Genomic DNA, 20,047 nt, shown 5'->3' with positions numbered 1-20,047 from the left:
TTCCATTCCTTTCCATTCCATTGCATTCCATTGCATTGCATTGCACTCAATTCCATTCCATTCCATTCCATTCCATTCCATTCCATTCCATTCCGTTCCGTTCAACTCGGTTACATTCCATTCAATTACAATCCATTCCGTTCTACTCGGTTACATTCCATTCCATTCCATTCCATTCCATTCCAATCCATTCCATTCCATTCCATTCCGTTCTACTCGGGTACATTCAATTCCATTCCATTCCATTCCATTCCATTCCATTCCATTCCGTTCTACTTTGGTACATTCCATTCCATTCCATTCCATTCCATTCCATTACATTCCATTCCATTCCATTGAATTCCATTCCATTCCATTGAATTCCATTCCATTCCATTCCATTCCATTGAATTCCGTTCCATTCCATTCCATTCCATTCCATTCCATTGAATTCCATTCCATTCCATTCCATAGAATTCCGTTCCATTCCATTCCATTCCATTCCATTCCATTCCATTGAATTCAATTCCATTCCATTCCATTCCTTTCCATTGAATTCCATTCTGTTCCATTCCATTCCTTTGAATTCCGTTCCATTCCATTCCATTCCATTCCTTTCCGTTCCGTTCCGTTCCGTTCCGTTCCGTTGCGTTCCGCTCCGTTCTACTCGGGTTGATTCCATTCTATTCCATTCCATTCCATTCGATCCCATTCGATTCCATTCGATTCCATTCGATTCCATTCGATTCCACTCCATTCCATTCCATTCCATTTGAATTCCATTCCATTCCATTCCATTCCATTCCATTGAATTCCATTCCATTCCATTCCATTCCATTGAATTCCGTTCCTTTCCATTCCATTCCGTTCCGTTCCGTTCCGTTCCGTTCCGTTGCGTTCCGTTCCGTTCCGTTGCGTTCCGTTCCGTTCTACTCGGGTTGATTCCATTCTATTCCATTCCATTCCATTCCATTCCATTCCATTCCATTCCATTCCATTGAATTCCATTCCATTCCATTCCATTCCATAGAATTCCGTTCCATTCCATTCCATACCCTTCCGTTCCGTCCCGTTCCGTTCCGTTCCGTTCCGTTGCGTGCCGTTCCGTTCTACTCAGGTTGATTACATTCTATTCCATTCCATTCCATTCGATTCCATTCGATTCCAATCGATTCCATTCGATTGCATTCGATTCCATTCGTTGCCATTCCATTCCATTCCATTGAATTCCATTCCGTTCCATTCCATTCCATTCCATTCCATTGAATTCCATTCCATTCCATTCCATTCCATTCCTTTCCATTCCATTGAATTCCATTCCATTCCATTCCATTCCATTCCATTCCATTCCATTGAATTCCATTCCATTCCATTCCATTCCATTCCATTGAATTCCATTCCATTCCATTCCATAGAATTCCGTTCCATTCCATTCCATTCCATTCCATTCCATTCCATTCCATTCCATTGAATTCCATTCCGTTCCATTCCATTCCATTGAATTCCGTTCCATTCCACTCCATTCCATTCCGTTCCGTTCCGTTCCGTTCCGTTCCGTTCCGTTGCGTTCCGCTCCGTTCTACTCGGGTTGATTCCATTCTATTCCATTCCAGTCCATTCGATCCCATTCGATTCCATTCGATTCCATTCGATTCCATTCGATTCCAGTCCATTCCATTCCATAGAATTCCATTCCATTCCATTCCATCCCATTCCATTCCATTGAATTCCATTCCATTCCATTCCATTCCATTCCATTCCATTCCATTGAATTCCATTCCATTCCATTCCATTCCATTGAATTCCATTCCATTCCATTCCATTCCATGGAATTGCATTCCATTCCATGGAATTCCATTCCATTCCATTCCATGGAATTGCATTCCATTCCATTCCATGGAATTCCATTCCATTCCATTCCATTCCATTCCATTCCATTCCATTCCATTCCATTCCATTCCATTCCATGGAATTCCATTCCATTCCATTCCATTCCATTCCATTCCATTCCATGGAATTCCATTCCATTCCATTCCATTCCATTCCATAGAATTCCATTCCATTCCATTCCATTCCATTGAATTCCGTTCCTTTCCATTCCATTCCGTTCCGTTCCGTTCCGTTCCGTTCCGTTGCGTTCTGTTCCGTTCCGTTGTGTTCCGTTCCGTTCTACTCGGGTTGATTCCATTCTATTCCATTCCATTCCAATCCATTCCATTCCATTCCATTGAATTCCATTCCATTCCATTCCATTCCATTCCATTCCATTCCATTCCATTCCATTGCATTCCATTCCATTCCATTCCATTCCATTCCATTCCATTGAATTCCATTCCATTCCATTCCATTCCATTGAATTCCATTCCATTCCATTCCATTCCATTCCATTCCATCCCATTCCATTCCATTCCATTCCATTCCGTTCTACTCGGGTTGATTCCATTCTATTCCATTCCATTCCTTTCGATCCCATTTGATTCCATTCGATTCCATTCAATTCCATTCGATTCCATTCCATTCCACTCCATTCCATTCCATTGAATTCCATTCCATTCCATTCCATTCCATTCCATGGAATTCCATTCCATTCCATTCCATTCCATGGAATTCCATTCCATTCCATTCCATTCCATGGAATTCCATTCCATTCCATTCCATTCCATTCCATTGAATTCCATTCCATTCCATTCCATTCCATTGAATTCCGTTCCATTCCATTCCATACCCTTCCGTTCCGTCCCGTTCCGTTCCGTTCCGTTCCGTTGCGTGCCGTTCCGTTCTACTCAGGTTGATTACATTCTATTCCATTCCATTCCATTCGATTCCATTCGATTCCAATCGATTCCATTCGATTGCATTCGATTCCATTCGTTGCCATTCCATTCCATTCCATTGAATTCCATTCCGTTCCATTCCATTCCATTCCATTCCATTGAATTCCATTCCATTCCATTCCATTCCTTTCCATTCCATTGAATTCCATTCCATTCCATTCCATTCCATTCCATTCCATTCCATTGAATTCCATTCCATTCCATTCCATTCCATTCCATTGAATTCCATTCCATTCCATTCCATAGAATTCCGTTCCATTCCATTCCATTCCATTCCATTCCATTCCATTCCATTCCATTGAATTCCATTCCGTTCCATTCCATTCCATTGAATTCCGTTCCATTCCACTCCATTCCATTCCGTTCCGTTCCGTTCCGTTCCGTTCCGTTCCGTTGCGTTCCGCTCCGTTCTACTCGGGTTGATTCCATTCTATTCCATTCCAGTCCATTCGATCCCATTCGATTCCATTCGATTCCATTCGATTCCATTCGATTCCACTCCATTCCATTCCATAGAATTCCATTCCATTCCATTCCACCCCATTCCATTCCATTGAATTCCATTCCATTCCATTCCATTCCATTCCATTCAATTCCATTGAATTCCATTCCATTCCATTCCATTCCATTCCATTCCATAGAATTCCATTCCATTCCATTCCATTCCATTGAATTCCGTTCCATTCCATTCCATTCCATTCCGTTCCGTTCCGTTCCGTTCCGTTGCGTTCCGTTCCGTTCCGTTGTGTTCCGTTCCGTTCTACTCGGGTTGATTCCATTCTATTCCATTCCATTCCAATCCATTCCATTCCATTCCATTGAATTCCATTCCATTCCATTCCATTCCATTCCATTCCATTCCATTCCATTCCATTCCATTGAATTCCATTCCATTCCATTCCATTCCATGGAATTCCGTTCCATTCCATTCCATTCCGTTCCGTTCCGTCCCGTTCCGTTCCGTTCCGTTCCGTTGCGTTCCGTTCCGTTCTACTGGGGTTGATTCCATTCTATTCCATTCCATTCCATTCGATTCCATTCGATTCCATTCGATTCCACTCCATTCCATTCCATAGAATTCCATTCCATTCCATTCCATTCCATAGAATTCCATTCCATTCCATTCCATTCCATTGAATTCCATTCCATTCCATTCCATTCCATTGAATTCCATTCCATTCCATTCCATTCCATTCCATTCCATTCCATTCCATTCCATTCCATTCCATTCTACTGGTGTCCATTCCATTCCATTCCATTCCATTCCATTCCATTCCATTCCATTCCATTCCATTGCATTCCATTCCTTTCCATTCCATTGCATTCCATTGCATTCCATTCCATTCCATTCCATTCCATTCCATTCCATTCCACTCCACTCCACTCCACTCCACTCCATTCCACTCCACTCCACTCCGGTACATTCCATTCCATTCCATTCCATTCCATTCCATTCCGTGCTTCTCGGGTACATTCCGTTCCGTTCCATTCCATTCCATTCCATTCCATTCCATTCCGTTCCAGTGCACTCTACTCCACTCCACTCCACTCCACTCCACTCCGGTACATTCCATTCCATTCCATTCCATTCCATTTCCATTCCCATTCCATTTCCATTCCCGTTCCATTTCCATTCCCGTTTCTTTTCCATTCCCGTTCCATTTCCATTCCAGTTCCATTACCATTCCCGTTCCATTTCCATTCCCGATCCATTTCCATTCCCGTTCCATTTCCATTCCCGTTCCATTTCCATTCCCGTTCCATTACCATTCCCGTTCCATTTCCGTTCCCGTTCCGTTTCCGTTCCCGTTCCATTTCCGTTGTCGTTCCGTTTCCGTTCCCGTTCCTTTTCCATTCCCGTTCCATTTCCGTTCCCGTTCCATTTCCAGTCCCGTTCCATTTCCATTCCCTTTCCATTTCCATTTCATTCCATTCCGTTCTGCTCGGGTACATTCCATTCCATTCCATTGCATTCCATTCCGTTCTGCTCCTGTCCATTCCATTCCATTCCATTCCGTTCCATTCCATTCTACTCGGGTAGATTCCATTCCATTCCATTCCATTCCATTCCATTCCATTCCATTCCATTCTACTGGTGTCCATTCCATTCCATTCCATTCTATTCCATTCCATTCCATTCCATTCCATTGCATTCCATTCCATTCCATTCCATTCCGTTCCGTTCTACTCGGTTACATTCCATTCAATTCCATTCCATTCCGTTCTACTCGGGTAGATTCCATTCCATTCCATTCCATTCCTTTCCATTCCATTGCATTCCATTGCATTGCATTGCACTCAATTCCATTCCATTCCATTCCATTCCATTCCATTCCATTCCATTCCATTCCGTTCCGTTCAACTCGGTTACATTCCATTCAATTACATTCCATTCCGTTCTACTCGGTTACATTCCATTCCATTCCATTCCATTCCATTCCAATCCATTCCATTCCATTCCATTCTGTTCTACTCGGGTACATTCCATTCCATTCCATTCCATTCCATTCCATTCCATTCCATTCCACTCCGTTCTACTTTGGTACATTCCATTCCATTCCATTCCATTCCATTCCATTCCATTCCATTCCATTCCATTACATTCCATTCCATTCCATTCCGTTCTACTCAGGTTGATTCCATTCTATTCCATTCCATTCCATTCCATTCCATTCCATTCCATTCCATTCCATTCGATTCCATTCCATTCCATTCCATTGAATTCCATTCCATTCCATTCCATTCCATTCCATGGAATTCCATTCCGTTCCATTCCATTCCATTGAATTCCATTCCATTCCATTCCATTCCATTCCATTCCATTCCATTCCATTCCATTCTACTGGTGTCCATTCCATTCCATTCCATTCCATTCCATTCCATTCCATTCCATTCCATTCCTTTCCATTCCATTGCATTCCATTGCATTCCATTCCATTCCATTCCATTCCATTCCATTCCATTCCACTCCACTCCACTCCACTCCACTCCATTCCACTCCACACCGGTACATTCCATTCCATTCCATTCCATTCCATTCCATTCCGTGCTTCTCGGGTACATTCCGTTCCGTTCCATTCCATTCCATTCCATTCCATTCCGTTCCAGTGCACTCTACTCCACTCCACTCCACTCCACTCCACTCCGGTACATTCCATTCCATTCCATTCCATTCCATTTCCATTCCCATTCCATTTCCATTCCCGTTCCATTTCCATTCCCGTTTCTTTTCCATTCCCGTTCCATTTCCATTCCAGTTCCATTACCATTCCCGTTCCATTTCCATTCCCGATCCATTTCCATTCCCGTTCCATTTCCATTCCCGTTCCATTTCCATTCCCGTTCCATTACCATTCCCGTTCCATTTCCGTTCCCGTTCCGTTTCCGTTCCCGTTCCATTTCCGTTGTCGTTCCGTTTCCGTTCCGGTTCCTTTTCCATTCCCGTTCCATTTCCGTTCCCGTTCCATTTCCATTCCCGTTCCATTTCCATTCCCTTTCCATTTCCATTTCATTCCATTCCGTTCTGCTCGGGTACATTCCATTCCATTCCATTGCATTCCATTCCGTTCTGCTCCTGTCCATTCCATTCCATTCCATTCCGTTCCATTCCATTCTACTCGGGTAGATTCCATTCCATTCCATTCCATTCCATTCCATTCCATTCCATTCCATTCCATTCTACTGGTGTCCATTCCATTCCATTCCATTCTATTCCATTCCATTCCATTCCATTCCATTGCATTCCATTCCATTCCATTCCATTCCGTTCCGTTCTACTCGGTTACATTCCATTCAATTCCATTCCATTCCGTTCTACTCGGGTAGATTCCATTCCATTCCATTCCATTCCTTTCCATTCCATTGCATTCCATTGCATTGCATTGCACTCAATTCCATTCCATTCCATTCCATTCCATTCCATTCCATTCCATTCCGTTCCGTTCAACTCGGTTACATTCCATTCAATTACATTCCATTCCGTTCTACTCGGTTACATTCCATTCCATTCCATTCCATTCCATTCCAATCCTTTCCATTCCATTCCATTCTGTTCTACTCGGGTACATTCCATTCCATTCCATTCCATTCCATTCCATTCCACTCCATTCCATTCCGTTCTACTTTGGTACATTCCATTCCATTCCATTCCATTCCATTCCATTCCATTCCATTACATTACATTCCATTCCATTCCGTTCTACTCAGGTTGATTCCATTCTATTCCATTCCATTCCATTCCATTCCATTCCATTCCATTCCATTCCATTCGATTCCATTCCATTCCATTCCATTGAATTCCATTCCATTCCATTCCATTCCATTCCATGGAATTCCATTCCGTTCCATTCCATTCCATTGAATTCCATTCCATTCCATTCCATTCCATTCCATTCCATTCCATTCCATTCTACTGGTGTCCATTCCATTCCATTCCATTCCATTCCATTCCATTCCATTCCATTCCATTCCTTTCCATTCCATTGCATTCCATTGCATTCCATTCCATTCCATTCCATTCCATTCCATTCCATTCCATTCCACTCCACTCCACTCCACTCCACTCCATTCCACTCCACACCGGTACATTCCATTCCATTCCGTGCTTCTCGGGTACATTCCGTTCCGTTCCATTCCATTCCATTCCATTCCATTCCGTTCCAGTGCACTCTACTCCACTCCACTCCACTCCACTCCACTCCGGTACATTCCATTCCATTCCATTCCATTCCATTTCCATTCCCATTCCATTTCCATTCCCGTACCATTTCCATTCCCGTTTCTTTTCCATTCCCGTTCCATTTCCATTCCAGTTCCATTACCATTCCCGTTCCATTTCCATTCCCGATCCATTTCCATTCCCGTTCCATTTCCGTTCCCGTTCCATTTCCATTCCCGTTCCATTTCCATTCCCTTTCCATTTCCATTTCATACCATTCCGTTCTGCTCGGGTACATTCCATTCCATTCCATTGCATTCCATTCCGTTCTGCTCCTGTCCATTCCATTCCATTCCATTCCGTTCCATTCCGTTCTACTCGGGTAGATTCCATTCCATTCCATTCCATTCCATTCCATTCCATTCCATTCCATTCCATTCCATTCTACTGGTGTCCATTCCATTCCATTCCATTCTATTCCATTCCATTCCATTCCATTCCATTGCATTCCATTCCATTCCATTCCATTCCGTTCCGTTCTACTCGGTTACATTCCATTCAATTCCATTCCATTCCGTTCTACTCGGGTAGATTCCATTCCATTCCATTCCATTCCTTTCCATTCTATTGCATTCCATTGCATTGCATTGCACTCAATTCCATTCCATTCCATTCCATTCCATTCCATTCCATTCCATTCCGTTCCGTTCAACTCGGTTACATTCCATTCAATTACATTCCATTCCGTTCTACTCGGTTACATTCCATTCCATTCCATTCCATTCCATTCCAATCCATTCCATTCCATTCCATTCCGTTCTACTCGGGTACATTCAATTCCATTCCATTCCATTCCATTCCATTCCATTCCATTCCGTTCTACTTTGGTACATTCCATTCCATTCCATTCCATTCCATTCCATTCCATTGAATTCCATTCCATTCCATTGAATTCCATTCCATTCCATTCCATTCCATTGAATTCCGTTCCATTCCATTCCATTCCATTCCATTCCATTGAATTCCATTCCATTCCATTCCATAGAATTCCGTTCCATTCCATTCCATTCCATTCCATTCCATTCCATTCCATTCCATTGAATTCAATTCCATTCCATTCCATTCCTTTCCATTGAATTCCATTCTGTTCCATTCCATTCCTTTGAATTCCGTTCCATTCCATTCCATTCCATTCCTTTCCGTTCCGTTCCGTTCCGTTCCGTTGCGTTCCGCTCCGTTCTACTCGGGTTGATTCCATTCTATTCCATTCCATTCCATTCGATCCCATTCGATTCCATTCGATTCCATTCGATTCCATTCGATTCCACTCCATTCCATTCCATAGAATTCCATTCCATTCCATTCCATTTGAATTCCATTCCATTCCATTCCATTCCATTCCATTACATTCCATTCCATTGAATTCCATTCCATTCCATTCCATTCCATTGAATTCCGTTCCTTTCCATTCCATTCCGTTCCGTTCCGTTCCGTTCCGTTCCGTTGCGTTCCGTTCCGTTCCGTTGCGTTCCGTTCCGTTCTACTCGGGTTGATTCCATTCTATTCCATTCCATTCCATTCCATTCCATTCCATTCCATTCCATTCCATTCCATTCCATTCCATTGAATTCCATTCCATTCCATTCCATTCCATAGAATTCCGTTCCATTCCATTCCATACCCTTCCGTTCCGTCCCGTTCCGTTCCGTTCCGTTCCGTTGCGTGCCGTTCCGTTCTACTCAGGTTGATTACATTCTATTCCATTCCATTCCATTCGATTCCATTCGATTCCAATCGATTCCATTCGATTGCATTCGATTCCATTCGTTGCCATTCCATTCCATTCCATTGAATTCCATTCCGTTCCATTCCATTCCATTCCATTCCATTGAATTCCATTCCATTCCATTCCATTCCTTTCCATTCCATTGAATTCCATTCCATTCCATTCCATTCCATTCCATTCCATTGAATTCCATTCCATTCCATTCCATTCCATTCCATTGAATTCCATTCCATTCCATTCCATAGAATTCCATTCCATTCCATTCCATTCCATTCCATTCCATTCCATTCCATTCCATTGAATTCCATTACGTTCCATTCCATTCCATTGAATTCCGTTCCATTCCACTCCATTCCATTCCGTTCCGTTCCGTTCCGTTCCATTCCGTTGCGTTCCGCTCCGTTCTACTCGGGTTGATTCCATTCTATTCCATTCCAGTCCATTCGATCCCATTCGATTCCATTCGATTCCATTCGATTCCATTCGATTCCACTCCATTCCATTCCATAGAATTCCATTCCATTCCATTCCATCCCATTCCATTCCATTGAATTCCATTCCATTCCATTCCATTCCATTCCATTCCATTGAATTCCATTCCATTCCATTCCATTCCATGGAATTCCATTCCATTCCATTCCATTCCATGGAATTGCATTCCATTCCATTCTATGGAATTCCATTCCATTCCATTCCATTCCATGGAATTCCATTCCATTCCATTCCATTCCATAGAATTCCATTCCATTCCATTCCATTCCATTCCATTGAATTCCGTTCCATTCCATTCCATTCCGTTCCGTTCCGTTCCGTTCCGTTCCGTTGCGTTCCGTTCCGTTCCGTTGTGTTCCGTTCCGTTCTACTCGGGTTGATTCCATTCTATTCCATTCCATTCCAATCCATTCCATTCCATTCCATTGAATACCATTCCATTCCATTCCATTCCATTCCATTCCATTCCATTCCATTCCATTCCATTCCATTGCATTCCATTCCATTCCATTCCATTCCATTCCATTCCATTCCATTCCATTGAATTCCATTCCATTCCATTCCATTCCATGGAATTCCGTTCCATTCCATTCCATTCCGTTCCGTTCCGTCCCGTTCCGTTCCGTTCCGTTCCGTTGCGTTCCGTTCCGTTCTACTCGGGTTGATTCCATTCTATTCCATTCCATTCCATTCGATTCCATTCGATTCCATTCGATTCCACTCCATTCCATTCCATAGAATTCCATTCCATTCCATTCCATTCCATTGAATTCCATTCCATTCCATTCCATTCCATTGAATTCCATTCCATTCCATTCCATTCCATTGAATTCCATTCCATTCCATTCCATTCCATTCCATTCCATTCCATTCCATTCCATTCCATTCCATTCCATTCCTTTCCATTCCATTGCATTCCATTGCATTCCATTCCATTCCATTCCATTCCATTCCATTCCATTCCACTCCACTCCACTCCACTCCACTCCATTCCACTCCACTCCACTCCGGTACATTCCATTCCATTCCATTCCATTCCATTCCATTCCGTGCTTCTCGGGTACATTCCGTTCCGTTCCATTCCATTCCATTCCATTCCATTCCGTTCCAGTGCACTCTACTCCACTCCACTCCACTCCACTCCACTCCGGTACATTCCATTCCATTCCATTCCATTCCATTTCCATTCCCATTCCATTTCCATTCCCGTTCCATTTCCATTCCCGTTTCTTTTCCATTCCCGTTCCATTTCCATTCCAGTTCCATTACCATTCCCGTTCCATTTCCATTCCCGATCCATTTCCATTCCCGTTCCATTTCCATTCCCGTTCCATTTCCATTCCCGTTCCATTACCATTCCCGTTCCATTTCCGTTCCCGTTCCGTTTCCGTTCCCGTTCCATTTCCGTTCTCGTTCCGTTTCCGTTCCCGTTCCATTTCCATTCCCGTTCCATTTCCGTTCCCGTTCCATTTCCATTCCCGTTCCATTTCCATTCCCTTTCCATTTCCATTTCATTCCATTCCGTTCTGCTCGGGTACATTCCATTCCATTCCATTGCATTCCATTCCGTTCTGCTCCTGTCCATTCCATTCCATTCCATTCCCTTCCATTCCGTTCTACTCGGGTAGATTCCATTCCATTCCATTCCATTCCATTCCATTCCATTCCATTCCATTCTACTGGTGTCCATTCCATTCCATTCCATTCTATTCCATTCCATTCCATTCCATTCCATTGCATTCCATTCCATTCCAATCCATTCCGTTCCGTTCTACTCGGTTACATTCCATTCAATTCCATTCCATTCCGTTCTACTCGGGTAGATTCCATTCCATTCCATTCCATTCCTTTCCATTCCATTGCATTCCATTGCATTGCATTGCACTCAATTCCATTCCATTCCATTCCATTCCATTCCATTCCATTCCATTCCGTTCCGTTCAACTCGGTTACATTCCATTCAATTGCATTCCATTCCGTTCTACTCGGTTACATTCCATTCCATTCCATTCCATTCCATTCCAATCCATTCCATTCCATTCCATTCCGTTCTACTCGGGTACATTCCATTCCATTCCATTCCATTCCATTCCATTCCATTCCATTCCATTCCATTCCATTGCATTCCATTCCATTCCATTCCATTCCATTCCATTCCATTCCATTGAATTCCATTCCATTCCATTCCATTCCATGGAATTCCGTTCCATTCCATTCCATTCCGTTCCGTTCCGTCCCGTTCCGTTCCGTTCCGTTCCGTTGCGTTCCGTTCCGTTCTACTCGGGTTGATTCCATTCTATTCCATTCCATTCCATTCGATTCCATTCGATTCCATTCGATTCCACTCCATTCCATTCCATAGAATTCCATTCCATTCCATTCCATTCCATTGAATTCCATTCCATTCCATTCCATTCCATTGAATTCCATTCCATTCCATTCCATTCCATTGAATTCCATTCCATTCCATTCCATTCCATTCCATTCCATTCCATTCCATTCCATTCCTTTCCATTCCATTGCATTCCATTGCATTCCATTCCATTCCATTCCATTCCATTCCATTCCATACCACTCCACTCCACTCCACTCCACTCCATTCCACTCCACTCCACTCCGGTACATTCCATTCCATTCCATTCCATTCCATTCCATTCCGTGCTTCTCGGGTACATTCCGTTCCGTTCCATTCCATTCCATTCCATTCCATTCCGTTCCAGTGCACTCTACTCCACTCCACTCCACTCCACTCCACTCCGGTACATTCCATTCCATTCCATTCCATTCCATTTCCATTCCCATTCCATTTCCATTCCCGTTCCATTTCCATTCCCGTTTCTTTTCCATTCCCGTTCCATTTCCATTCCAGTTCCGTTACCATTCCCGTTCCATTTCCATTCCCGATCCATTTCCATTCCCGTTCCATTTCCATTCCCGTTCCATTTCCATTCCCGTTCCATTACCATTCCCGTTCCATTTCCGTTCCCGTTCCGTTTCCGTTCCCGTTCCATTTCCGTTCTCGTTCCGTTTCCGTTCCCGTTCCATTTCCATTCCCGTTCCATTTCCGTTCCCGTTCCATTTCCATTCCCGTTCCATTTCCATTCCCTTTCCATTTCCATTTCATTCCATTCCGTTCTGCTCGGGTACATTCCATTCCATTCCATTGCATTCCATTCCGTTCTGCTCCTGTCCATTCCATTCCATTCCATTCCGTTCCATTCCGTTCTACTCGGGTAGGTTCCATTCCATTCCATTCCATTCCATTCCATTCCATTCCATTCCATTCCATTCCATTCCATTCCTTTCCATTCCATTGCATTCCATTGCATTCCATTCCATTCCATTCCATTCCATTCCATTCCATTCCATGGAATTCCATTCCATTCCATTCCATTCCATTCCATTCCATTCCATAGAATTCCATTCCATTCCATTCCATTCCATTGAATTCCGTTCCATTCCATTCCATTCCGTTCCGTTCCGTTCCGTTCCGTTGCGTTCCGTTCCGTTCCGTTGTGTTCCGTTCCGTTCTACTCGGGTTGATTCCATTCTATTCCATTCCATTCCAATCCATTCCATTCCATTCCATTGAATTCCATTCCATTCCATTCCATTCCATTCCATTCCATAGAATTCCATTCCATTCCATTCCATTCCATTGAATTCCATTCCATTCCATTCCATTCCATTGAATTCCATTCCATTCCATTCCATTCCATTGAATTCCATTCCATTCCATTCCATTCCATTCCATTCCATTCCATTCCATTCCATTCTACTGGTGTCCATTCCATTCCATTCCATTCCATTCCATTCCATTCCATTCCATTCCTTTCCATTCCATTGCATTCCATTGCATTCCATTCCATTCCATTCCATTCCATTCCATTCCATTCCACTCCACTCCACTCCACTCCACTCCATTCCACTCCACTCCACTCCGGTACATTCCATTCCATTCCATTCCATTCCATTCCATTCCGTGCTTCTCGGGTACATTCCGTTCCGTTCCATTCCATTCCATTCCATTCCATTCCGTTCCAGTGCACTCTACTCCACTCCACTCCACTCCACTCCACTCCGGTACATTCCATTCCATTCCATTCCATTCCATTTCCATTCCCATTCCATTTCCATTCCCGTTCCATTTCCATTCCCGTTTCTTTTCCATTCCCGTTCCATTTCCATTCCAGTTCCATTACCATTCCCGTTCCATTTCCATTCCCGATTCATTTCCATTCCCGTTCCATTTCCATTCCCGTTCCATTTCCATTCCCGTTCCATTACCATTCCCGTTCCATTTCCGTTCCCGTTCCGTTTCCGTTCCCGTTCCGTTTCCGTTCTCGTTCCGTTTCCGTTCCCGTTCCATTTCCGTTCCCGTTCCATTTCCGTTCCCGTTCCATTTCCATTCCCGTTCCATTTCCGTTCCCTTTCCATTTCCATTTCATTCCATTCCGTTCTGCTCGGGTACATTCCATTCCATTCCATTGCATTCCATTCCGTTCTGCTCCTGTCCATTCCATTCCATTCCATTCCGTTCCATTCCGTTCTACTCGGGTAGATTCCATTCCATTCCATTCCATTCCATTCCATTCCATTCCATTCCATTCCATTCCATTCCATTCCATTCCATTCTACTGGTGTCCATTCCATTCCATTCCATAGAATTCCATTCCATTCCATTCCATTCCATTGCATTCCATTCCATTCCATTCCATTCCGTTCCGTTCTACTCGGTTACATTCCATTCAATTCCATTCCATTCCGTTCTACTCGGGTAGATTCCATTCCATTCCATTCCATTCCTTTCCATTCCATTGCATTCCATTGCATTGCATTGCACTCAATTCCATTCCATTCCATTCCATTCCATTCCATTCCATTCCATTCCGTTCCGTTCAACTCGGTTACATTCCATTCAATTACATTCCATTCCGTTCTACTCGGTTACATTCCATTCCATTCCATTCCATTCCATTCCAATCCATTCCATTCCATTCCATTCCGTTCTACTCGGGTACATTCCATTCCATTCCATTCCATTCCATTCCATTCCATGCCATTCCGTTCTACTTTGGTACATTCCATTCCATTCCATTCCATTCCATTACATTCCATTCCATTCCATTGAATTCCATTCCATTCCATTGAATTCCATTCCATTCCATTCCATTCCATTGAATTCCGTTCCATTCCATTCCATTCCATTCCATTCCATGGAATTCCATTCCATTCCATTCCATAGAATTCCGTTCCATTCCATTCCATTCCATTCCATTCCATTCCATTCCATTCCATTCCATTCCATTCCATTCCATTGAATTCAATTCCATTCCATTCCATTCCTTTCCATTGAATTCCATTCTGTTCCATTCCATTCCTTTGAATTCCGTTCCATTCCATTCCATTCCATTCCTTTCCGTTCCGTTCCGTTCCGTTCCGTTCCGTTGCGTTCCGCTCCGTTCTACTCGGGTTGATTCCATTCTATTCCATTCCATTCCATTCGATCCCATTCGATTCCATTCGATTCCATTCGATTCCATTCGATTCCACTCCATTCCATTCCATAGAATTCCATTCCATTCCATTCCATTTGAATTCCATTCCATTCCATTCCATTCCATTCCATTCCATTGAATTCCATTCCATTCCATTCCATTCCATTGAATTCCGTTCCTTTCCATTCCATTCCGTTCCGTTCCGTTGCGTTCCGTTCCGTTGCGTTCCGTTCCGTTCCGTTGCGTTCCGTTCCGTTCTACTCGGGTTGATTCCATTCTATTCCATTCCATTCCATTCCATTCCATTCCATTCCATTCCATTCCATTCCATTCCATTCCATTCCATAGAATTCCATTCCATTCCATTCCATTCCATTGAATTCCGTTCCATTCCATTCCATACCCTTCCGTTCCGTCCCGTTCCGTTCCGTTCCGTTCCGTTGCGTGCCGTTCCGTTCTACTCAGGTTGATTACATTCTATTCCATTCCATTCCATTCGATTCCATTCGATTCCATTCGATTCCATTCCATTCCATTCCATGGAATTCCATTCCATTCCATTCCATTCCATTCCATTCCATTCCATTGAATTCCATTCCATTCCATTCCATTCCATTCCATTGAATTCCATTCCATTCCATTCCATAGAATTCCGTTCCATTCCATTCCATTCCATTCCATTCCATTCCATTCCATTCCATTGAATTCCATTCCGTTCCATTCCATTCCATTGAATTCCGTTCCATTCCACTCCATTCCATTCCGTTCCGTTCCGTTCCGTTCCGTTCCGTTCCGTTGCGTTCCGCTCCGTTCTACTCGGGTTGATTCCATTCTATTCCATTCCAGTCCATTCGATCCCATTCGATTCCATTCGATTCCATTCGATTCCATTCGATTCCACTCCATTCCATTACATAGAATTCCATTCCATTCCATTCCATCCCATTCCATTCCATTGAATTCCATTCCATTCCATTCCATTCCATTCCACGGAATTCCATTCCATTCCATTCCATGGAATTCCGTTCCATTCCATTCCATTCCGTTCCGTTCCGTTCCGTTCCGTTGCGTTCCGTTCCGTTCCGTTGTGTTCCGTTCCGTTCTACTCGGGTTGATTCCATTCTATTCCATTCCATTCCAATCCATTCCATTCCATTCCATTGAATTCCATTCCATTCCATTCCATTCCATTCCATTCCATTCCATTCCATTCCATGGAATTCCATTCCATTCCATTCCATTCCATTCCATTCCATTGAATTCCATTCCATTCCATGGAATTCCATGGAATTCCGTTCCATTCCATTCCATTCCGTTCCGTTCCGTCCCGTTCCGTTCCGTTCCGTTCCGTTGCGTTCCGTTCCGTTCTACTCGGGTTGATTCCATTCTATTCCATTCCATTCCATTCGATTCCATTCGATTCCATTCGACTCCACTCCATTCCATTCCATAGAATTCCATTCCATTCCATTCTATTCCATTGAATTCCATTCCATTCCATTCCATTCCATTGAATTCCATTCCATTCCATTCCATTCCATTGAATTCCATTCCATTCCATTCCATTCCATTCCATTCCATTCCATTCCATTCTACTGGTGTCCATTCCATTCCATTCCATTCCATTCCATTCCATTCCTTTCCATTCCATTGCATTCCATTGCATTCCATTCCATTCCATTCCATTCCATTCCATTCCATTCCACTCCACTCCACTCCACTCCACTCCATTCCACTCCACTCCACTCCGGTACATTCCATTCCATTCCATTCCATTCCATTCCATTCCGTGCTTCTCGGGTACATTCCGTTCCGTTCCATTCCATTCCATTCCATTCCATTCCGTTCCAGTGCACTCTACTCCACTCCACTCCACTCCACTCCACTCCGGTACATTCCATTCCATTCCATTCCATTCCATTTCCATTCCCATTCCATTTCCATTCCCGTTCCATTTCCATTCCCGTTTCTTTTCCATTCCCGTTCCATTTCCATTCCAGTTCCATTACCATTCCCGTTCCATTTCCATTCCCGATCCATTTCCATTCCCGTTCCATTTCCATTCCCGTTCCATTTCCATTCCCATTCCATTACCATTCCCGTTCCATTTCCGTTCCCGTTCCGTTTCCGTTCCCGTTCCATTTCCGTTCTCGTTCCGTTTCCATTCCCGTTCCATTTCCATTCCCGTTCCATTTCCGTTCCCGTTCCATTTCCATTCCCGTTCCATTTCCATTCCCTTTCCATTTCCATTTCATTCCATTCCGTTCTGCTCGGGTACATTCCATTCCATTCCATTGCATTCCATTCCGTTCTGCTCCTGTCCATTCCATTCCATTCCATTCCGTTCCATTCCGTTCTACTCGGGTAGATTCCATTCCATTCCATTCCATTCCATTCCATTCCATTCCATTCCATTCCATTCCATTCCATTCTACTGGTGTCCATTCCATTCCATTCCATTCTATTCCATTCCATTCCATTCCATTCCATTCCATTGCATTCCATTCCATTCCATTCCATTCCGTTCCGTTCTACTCGGTTACATTCCATTCAATTCCATTCCATTCCGTTCTACTCGGGTAGATTCCATTCCATTCCATTCCATTCCTTTCCATTCCATTGCATTCCATTGCATTGCATTGCACTCAATTCCATTCCATTCCATTCCATTCCATTCCATTCCATTCCATTGAATTCCATTCCATTCCATTCCATTCCATTCCATTCCATTCCATTCCATTCTACTGGTGTCCATTCCATTCCATTCCATTCCATTCCATTCCATTCCATTCCTTTCCATTCCATTGCATTCCATTGCATTCCATTCCATTCCATTCCATTCCATTCCATTCCATTCCATTCTACTGGTGTCCATTCCATTCCATTCCATTCCATTCCATTCCATTCCATTCCATTCCATTCCTTTCCATTCCATTGCATTCCATTGCATTCCATTCCATTCCATTCCATTCCATTCCATTCCATTCCACTCCACTCCACTCCACTCCACTCCATTCCACTCCACTCCACTCCGGTACATTCCATTCCATTCCATTCCATTCCATTCCATTCCGTGCTTCTCGGGTACATTCCGTTCCGTTCCATTCCATTCCATTCCATTCCATTCCGTTCCATTGCACTCTACTCCACTCCACTCCACTCCACTCCACTCCGGTACATTCCATTCCATTCCATTCCATTCCATTTCCATTCCCATTCCATTTCCATTCCCGTTCCATTTCCATTCCCGTTTCTTTTCCATTCCCGTTCCATTTCCATTCCAGTTCCGTTACCATTCCCGTTCCATTTCCATTCCCGATCCATTTCCATTCCCGTTCCATTTCCATTCCCGTTCCATTTCCATTCCCGTTCCATTACCATTCCCGTTCCATTTCCGTTCCCGTTCCGTTTCCGTTCCCGTTCCATTTCCGTTCTCGTTCCGTTTCCGTTCCCGTTCCATTTCCATTCCCGTTCCATTTCCGTTCCCGTTCCATTTCCATTCCCGTTCCATTTCCATACCCTTTCCATTTCCATTTCATTCCATTCCGTTCTGCTCGGGTACATTCCATTCCATTCCATTGCATTCCATTCCGTTCTGCTCCTGTCCATTCCATTCCATTCCATTCCGTTCCATTCCGTTCTACTCGGGTAGGTTCCATTCCATTCCATTCCATTCCATTCCATTCCATTCCATTCCATTCCATTCCATTCCTTTCCATTCCATTGCATTCCATTGCATTCCATTCCATTCCATTCCATTCCATTCCATTCCATTCCATTCCATTCCATGGAATTCCATTCCATTCCATTCCATTCCATTCCATTCCATTCCATAGAATTCCATTCCATTCCATTCCATTCCATTGAATTCCGTTCCATTCCATTCCATTCCGTTCCGTTCCGTTCCTTTCCGTTGCGTTCCGTTCCGTTCCGTTGTGTTCCGTTCCGTTCTACTCGGGTTGATTCCATTCTATTCCATTCCATTCCAATCCATTCCATTCCATTCCATTGAATTCCATTCCATTCCATTCCATTCCATTCCATTCCATTCCATTCCATTCCATGGAATTCCATTCCATTCCATTCCATTCCATGGAATTCCATTCCATTCCATTCCATTCCATTCCATTCCATTCCATTGAATTCCATTCCATTCCATTCCATTCCATGGAATTCCGTTCCATTCCATTCCATTCCGTTCCGTTCCGTCCCGTTCCGTTCCGTTCCGTTCCGTTGCGTTCCGTTCCGTTCTACTCGGGTTGATTCCATTCTATTCCATTCCATTCCATTCGATTCCATTCGATTCCATTCGATTCCACTCCATTCCATTCCATAGAATTCCATTCCATTCCATTCTATTCCATTGAATTCCATTCCATTCCATTCCATTCCATTGAATTCCATTCCATTCCATTCCATTCCATTGAATTCCATTCCATTCCATTCCATTCCATTCCATTCCATTCCATTCCATTCCATTCTACTGGTGTCCATTCCATTCCATTCCATTCCATTCCATTCCATTCCTTTCCATTCCATTGCATTCCATTGCATTCCATTCCATTCCATTCCATTCCATTCCATTCCATTCCACTCCACTCCACTCCACTCCACTCCATTCCACTCCACTCCACTCCGGTACATTCCATTCCATTCCATTCCATTCCATTCCATTCCGTGCTTCTCGGGTACATTCCGTTCCGTTCCGTTCCATTCCATTCCATTCCATTCCGTTCCAGTGCACTCTACTCCACTCCACTCCACTCCACTCCACTCCGGTACATTCCATTCCATTCCATTC

Source organism: Gorilla gorilla, chromosome 16 (genome assembly GCF_029281585.2).
Source record: "Gorilla gorilla gorilla isolate KB3781 chromosome 16, NHGRI_mGorGor1-v2.1_pri, whole genome shotgun sequence".
NCBI classification, from domain to species: domain Eukaryota; kingdom Metazoa; phylum Chordata; class Mammalia; order Primates; family Hominidae; genus Gorilla; species Gorilla gorilla.
This window is presented reverse-complemented; position numbering follows the sequence as displayed.